The sequence below is a fragment of the Coenobita brevimanus genome, chromosome 65 (genome assembly GCF_032717465.1).
Source record: "Coenobita brevimanus isolate Jiangsu-jjx chromosome 65, ASM3271746v2, whole genome shotgun sequence".
Classification (NCBI taxonomy): Eukaryota; Metazoa; Arthropoda; class Malacostraca; order Decapoda; family Coenobitidae; genus Coenobita; species Coenobita brevimanus.
In genome coordinates, this window is record NC_137018.1 from 51568185 (window position 1) to 51575365 (window position 7181).

At 45.9% G+C, this 7181-nt stretch overlaps 1 protein-coding gene across 1 annotated transcript in view; it reads right to left on the bottom strand.

The window, feature by feature from the left end:
* Positions 1-6705, bottom strand: part of LOC145405021 (lachesin-like) — a 139766-nt gene extending 133061 nt beyond the window's left edge. Inside the window, exon 1 of the mRNA XM_080276521.1 lies at positions 6655-6705. The gene's annotated coding sequence lies outside the window, so the exon portion shown is untranslated. The remainder of the gene's footprint in view (positions 1-6654) is intronic.
* Between the last annotated feature and the right edge of the window lie 476 nt (positions 6706-7181).

Consider the following 7181-nt stretch of genomic DNA (forward strand, 5'->3'; position numbering starts at 1 on the left):
AGAAGATGAAGGATGATCAGGGAGAGGGAGGGGAGAGTGGGAGGGGAGGGGAAGGGAGGGGGGGAAATGATGGGGGTACGATAATCAGGAGGGGGGAGGAGGGCAGGGGTTGGGGATGGGGAGGGGAGAGAAGGGGCGTGTAGGGGAGGGGAGGGGAGAGTGGAGGGGAGAAGGAAAGAGTGGGAAAAAAAACATACATAATAAATACTCTATGAAAATCAAGGTAGGGCAGGGTAGGGTAAGGTAGGGTAGGGTAAGGTAGGGTAGGGTAGGGTAGGGTAGGGTAGGGTAGGGCAGGGCAGGGCAGGGCAGGGCAGGGCAGGGCAGGGCAGGGCAGGGCAGGGTAAGGTAGGGAGGGAAGGGGGAATGAAATTAATATGGAGGAAAAGAGATGAAGAAAGGGGAAGGAGTGCTAGTAAGGAAAAAGGGGAAGGGGAATGTGATGGGAAAGGGGTGGAGGGGAAAATGAAGGGGAGATAAAGGAGAAGGAGAATGGAGAGAAGGAAGGAAAGAAGATGGAGTGGGGAGGCAAAGATTAAGAGGAAGGGGAGGGGAAGGTAAGGGAGGGGAGGGGAGGGGAGGGGAAGGTAAGGGAGGGGAGGGGAGGGTAAATGAATCCCGTCCCCAACTCAACTCCAAAGAACGAAGCTTCCTAAGACACCTTCCTAAGCGATTCATTATCCTTATTACTCCATACTCACCTCTTAAGTGTCACATAACCCATTCCAATACCACCCCACGCAGCATAATATACCAATACCACCACACCAATCCCACCACACCACCACACTCAGCATAATACACCAATACCACCACACCAATCCCACCACACTCAGCATATACACCACACAGCATAAATAATACACAAATTTATATTAATGTGCCGTATCTGAAAAAAAACAAATCGCTAAGGACGAGGCGTTAGGGAGCTTCCGGAATAATTCTTCGAGGTGTGAACTTGGGACGCTCTCTCTCTCTCTCTCTCTACATTACAAACACCAGTACTAAGAAACACACACAAAAAAACACACACACACACACACACACACACGCACCAAAACAAGGAGTAAATAAACAAGAAACAAACAGCACAAACAAGCACACCAACGACGAGAAGAAAAAGAAGAAATGAAGAATAAGACGAAGGAAGAAAGACTAAAAAGACGAAGAGGAAGAAGAATATGAAGGCGAAGAAGATGGAAGAAAGACAGAAGAAGAAAGAAGAGGAAGAGGAAGAAGAAGGAGAAGAAGAAGAAGAAGAAGGAGAGGAAGGAGGAGGAGGAGGAGGAGGAGAGGAAAAAGAAGACAAGGAAGAAAAAAGAAGAAAAATGGAAAAACAAAAGCCATTACCTTCATCTTCTTCGTGTAAGAAAATAGGTCTTTTTTTCAAGTATTTAAATGGCTAATGTGGTTAATTCCTCTCTCTCTCTCTCTCTCTCTTTCTTTCTTTCTTTCTCTCTCTCTCTCTCTCTCTCTCTCTCTCTCTCCTTGCCTTCATTCTTCCTCGCACACCTCTCTTTTTCATCTTCCTTTCCCCTCTGACTGAAAGACGGAAGGGGAGAGAGAGAGAGAGAGAGAGAGAGAGAGAGAGAGAGAGAGAGAGATGGAAAAAACCGGGGAGGGTGAGGGAGAGAGGGAGGGAGAAGATAAAAGAAAAGGGAGGGAGGGTAAGGCTAATAGGGAGAGAGGGAGGGGAGTGAGAGGAAGGGAGGGAGGGAGGGAGGGAGAGGAAGGGTGACGAAATAAAATTACTGTGTGTATGACCTCCCTCCCTCCCTTCTTTCTTCCCTTTTCTCTCCCTCCCTCCCTCTCTCTCTCTCAGTATTTCTTTCTCCTTCCCTAATCTCTTTCTCTCGTTCGTTAACACTGGCTAACTTATACCTCTCTCTCTCTCTCTCTCTCTCACTCTCTCTCTCCCTCTCTCTCTCTCTCTCTCTCAGCCTGTTGACATCTCACTCTTTGCTGCAGCCAGACTCTTTTATCTCTCTTGCTCTCACCGCCTCTCTCACTCTGGCCTGCTCTTAATGGCTGAGAGAGAGAGAGAGAGAGAGAGAGAGAGAGAGAGAGAGAGAGAGTGGGGGGGATTTTTTTTTCATTTTTCTTTTACTGTTCATCTTTCCATCTTCATCTGCTCCCCCCCCTCCCCTCCCCCCATCCCCACCCCTCCAACCCTTCCCTCTTATGCCTCCCCCACCCTCTCTCTCTCTCTCAACATCACTCCTCCCTCCCCCTCCTCCTCCCCTCTCTATCCATTATTTTATTTCCCTCCCTTTTTTCAATCCCCTCCCTCTTTTTACTCCCCCTCCCCCTCATCTTCGTCTCTCTCCCTCCCTCCTACCCCGAACCCTTTTCTCCCCCTGCCCTCTTTTTCTCTTCCCCATATCTCCCTTCCCTTCCTTCTCTCCCTCCTCCCCCTCCTTTTCCTCCGGTGTCTCCAATATGCCTCACCTTCCCTCCCTCTGCCCCTCCGGAATCACTTTAACCCTCATCCGTGTCCCTTTAAACAAAATCTCTTTAAACGCCGCCGCCCCTTTAAATCACATACCTTTCCCTTTAAATCACGTACATGTCCCTTTAAATCACATACATGGCCCTTTAAATCACATCTTTCCCTTTAAATCACTTATTTCCCTTTAAATCGCATACCTTTCCCTTTAAATCACATACTTCCCTTTAAATCGCATACCTTTCCCTTTAAATCGCATACCTTTCCCTTTAAATCACATATTTCCCTTGAAATCACATACATGTCCCTTGAAATCACATCCAAGTCCCTTGAAATCACATACATGTCCCTTAAAATCGCATACATGTCCCTTAAAATCACATACATGTCCCTTAAAATCACATACATGTCCCTTTAAATCACATACATGTCCCTTTAAATCACATACGTCCCTTTAAATCGCATACATGTCCCTTTAAATCACATACCTTTCCCTTTAAATCACATACACTTCCCTTTAAAGTCAATCCCTGCCTTTAAATTTCAAGCCACTTTAAATCCCACCCCTTTTTAAATCCTACCCCTTTCTCTTTAAATCCCACCCCTTTCTCTTTTAATCCATCCTTCGATTTAAATCACATTATTTTCCCTTTAAAATGTACCTTCCCTAAATTTCCCTTCTCCCTTAAAATATTTTTTTTTCCACTAAATCCTCCTCTTCCCTTTTATTCTAATCCTTCTCCTTTAAAACCTATTCTCATTTTTTTCATCCCCTCCACTTTCATCCCTTCTTCCTCCCTCCAATCCTCTCCCTTACTTCCACCTTTCCTTTCCCTCCACCCTTGCACCTACTGTACCTTCCCTCTGTCTCCCTCCCTCATTCACTCCCCCCTCCCAACCTCCTCCCTCTCTTCCTCACTCACCCCCTCTCCCAACCTCCTCCCTGCCCTCCTCTCTTCCTCATTCACCCCCTCTCACAACCTCCTGCCTGCCCCCCTCTCTTCCTCATTCACCCCCTCTCCCAACCTCCTCCCTGTCCCCCTCTCTTCCTCATTCACGCCCTCCTCCCTGCCCCCTCTCTTCCTCATTCACCCCCTCTCCCAACCTCCTCCCTGTCCCCCTCTCTTCCTCATTCACCCCCTCTCACAACCTCCTCCCTGCCCCCCTCTCTTCCTCATTCACCCCCTCTCCCAACCTCCTCCCTGTCCCCCTCTCTTCCTCATTCACCCCCTCCTCCCTGCCCCCCTCTCTTCCTCATTCACCCCCTCTCCCAACCTCCTCCCTGCCCCCCTCTCTTCCTCATTCACCCCCTCTCACAACCTCCTCCCTGCCCCCCTCTCTTCCTCATTCACCCCCTCTCACAACCTCCTCCCTGCCCCCCTCTCTTCCTCATTCACCCCCTCCTCCCTGCCCCCCTCTCTTCCTCATTCACCCCCTCCTCCCTGCCCCCCTCTCTTCCTCATCCTCACTCCATTACTCCTTCTTTTTTCCCATTGCACTCCATTCCGAATCCCATTTCTGTTTCCCATCGCTCACTTCAATTGCCACCTCTCTCTCTCTCTCACACACACACACACACATCCTTTACCCCTTTCTTCTTCTTTCTATACGTTTTTATCTTTCTCAAAATGTTAACAATCTTATTTTCCTTCTTTCCTATAGTTTCTCCTTTGTTTTTCACGTCCCATTTTATTTTCCACCTCTCTCCGTATATCCTTTATTTCCTATTATCTTTACCATTCCATCTTTTTTTTTCAGTTATTTCCCGCCAATCTCCACTTTCTTTCAGAGTGATCCCTATTTTAATTCAATGTTTTAACGTCACCATATTTCTTACCCTCATCCATCCTGCCTCGACTTACAGGATTTTTTAACTCTCTCTCTCTCTCTCATCTAAGCAGCTCTAATTACTGTCTGTCTGTGTCTGGTTCACTGTCTAAGCTTCTCTCCTCATCCAAACAACCTCCCCCCCCCTTCTCATCCAAACAGGCTAATTATTGTGTGTGTGTGTGTGTGTGTGTGTGTGTGTGTGTGTGTGTGTGTGTGTGTGTGTGTGTGTGCGTGTCACCTAAACGGCCTTATTATCAGTCTGCCCCAGTCTCTTTAACCTTCCCTCATCAGTCACTCTTAAACACCCACTCTACCCCTCCCTCTCTCATCACCTGATCTACCCTCCCCTGCCTTTCCCCTTACCTCTCACCCCCTCCCTCTCTCCCTCTCTCACACACACACACACACACACACACACGCAACCATGACAGATGACTCGAAGGTAATGGAAGTGTCACAAGAAGCAGGTCGAGTTAATAGTTACCCCCTCACCACCAGGGCGGCGCTCCACTCGCGTTACACCTCACACTGCCTCAATTTCCGCCCTGAGGTATATTGAGAGTTTTCGGGCCTTTTTCTCTCGTTCTTTTTCGTTTATGTATGTGTGTGTGTGTTTTTTTTTAGGTGTTTAGTTTGTTTTGGAGGGTGCTTAATGGTTCGTGATGACTGTGTGTGTGTGGGGGGGGGGTTGAGTGTGTGTGTGTGTAGAGTGACAGGGAAGTAAAGAGGAAGAGAAGGACAATAAGATGATAAAGGGTGGAAGGAGGAATCAGAGAGGTAGAAGATCGGTAAGATAGGATGTGAAGAGGAGATAGTGAAGGGAGGGAGGCAAAAAACAAATAAATAAATAAACGATAAAAAAAAATATATATATAAGAGACAAGAGACAGGGAGGGAAGGGGAAGGATGCGAGAAAGTGATAAAAAAACAACAAATATAATTAGGCAGGAAGCAATATTAGAAGGAAAATATAAGAAAATTAAGATAGAAGGAAAGAGAGGGACAGAAGAAGAGAGAGTAGGTATAAGAAGCAATTAAGGAATGAGACTGAGGAACATAAGACGACAATGGAGGAGGAGGAGGAGGAGGAGGATAGAAGAAGAGGAGAAGGATAGCTTACATGGAAAAACGAAGATATGCGAAGGAGAAGACAAAGAAAGTGAGGGAGCAGGAAGGAAGACAATAGAGGAAGAAGTAGATGAAAGGCGAAAGAACTGGGGAAAAAGGAATGGCAGAAACGTAAGAGACAGAGGAAAGAAAGCTGAGGGGAAAGAGGAAGAAAATTAAGTATGTAAATAAGAGGAAATGGAAGAGAGACGGTAGAAGAGAAGAAGATGAAGGATGACAGAAGAGAGAGGAAGAAGGTAAGTGAAGGGTGGAGGGAGGGTGGAGGGATGGAGGGAAGGGTTAACAAGATGTGCAATGGGGTGGAAGGAGGGGTTATGAGGGGGGGGAGGAGATGAGGGAGGGGGGAAGGAGGGGTTTATGTGGAGGGGGGAAGGAGGGGGTTATGAGGAGGGGGAGATGAGGGAGGGGGGGAAGAAGAAGATGCAATTAATACCACAACAGACTTTCTTGCTCTTTCACTACTATTACTAATTCCACAACTACTTCTGCATACAAAACAACAACAACAACAACAACTACTACTACTACCACTACTACTACAACTCCTTCATCTGCTACTACCATTACCACTACACTACTACTACAACTAAAAGTATTATAAGTGAGACAATATGGAGAGTAAGGACCATACACAAACAGGAAGGAGAGTCTGGGGGAGGATATGAGGGAGGGAGGCGTGGAGGGAAGAGAGTAGTGGTGAATAAATGCATAAATAAATGTAAAGATTAACTGATTCCCCTTTCACATTCCGCCTCTTATAACGTGTAATGTAATTTGTTTTTCGCTAGTTACATTATTCATCTTGTCACCCCTGATTGTACACGTTCATTCATTTATTTATTCATATTTTTGTGGGCACGTGTTTCCAGGCATGATCTGTGGGAATTTTACACACACACACACACACACACACACACACACACACACACACACACACCTTTGCCTGCATCAAATCGTTTTCCAATTACCATTCACTAAACGTTTTAGTCTCATGAACATCTCAGGTTTCCTCTGTACCACAAATCTTGCTTCTGAATTTTAAGGATATACATTATTGGCTACATAAATTTAATAAATCTATCATGTTTTTAAAAATCTTCTTCACTGATAAATAAGTATGAGGGTGGAAATACACTGAATACTGAAAAGATGACGAGAAAATATGAAACGCAGGGGTAATACACGGCAACAGAAAACGGTATGGGGAATGTTATGATGAGGGTAGACTCAATCAAAACGCAGTGCCTTACCTTGTGTGTTGGTGTGGCAGTGCTAGAGGAGGTATGGGATGACCCCGTGGCCTGGCGATGACCCTCCCCACCACCACCACCACCACCACTGACACCACTACCACCGCCACTGACACCACTACCACCGCCACTGACAACACTAACGGTTCTCCTGTTGGTGGTTCTTGTCGCACTTACTCCACCTGAAAAAAAAATAATAATAATAATAATCCATTTTGTACATTCTTGCGTTATCAAAATCTTTATCATAATTATTAAACTTATAATTACCCAAATCTCTCTCACGACCACCACCACTGCTGTCATCAACCTTATCACCTTAATCACCACCACCACAACAACAATAACAACAAAAACAACATTAGAGAGCTGGCCTACAGTTCCAAGGGACCCGGGTTCGATTCTTGGCTGGGGCAGGGAATAGTTTAAGTAAATTTCGTATTAAAAAAAAAAGGCTTTACTGATTTACCAAAAGACCCGCTATGTAAAATAAACAAAAAAAATACTCCCACTGATACAACTACACA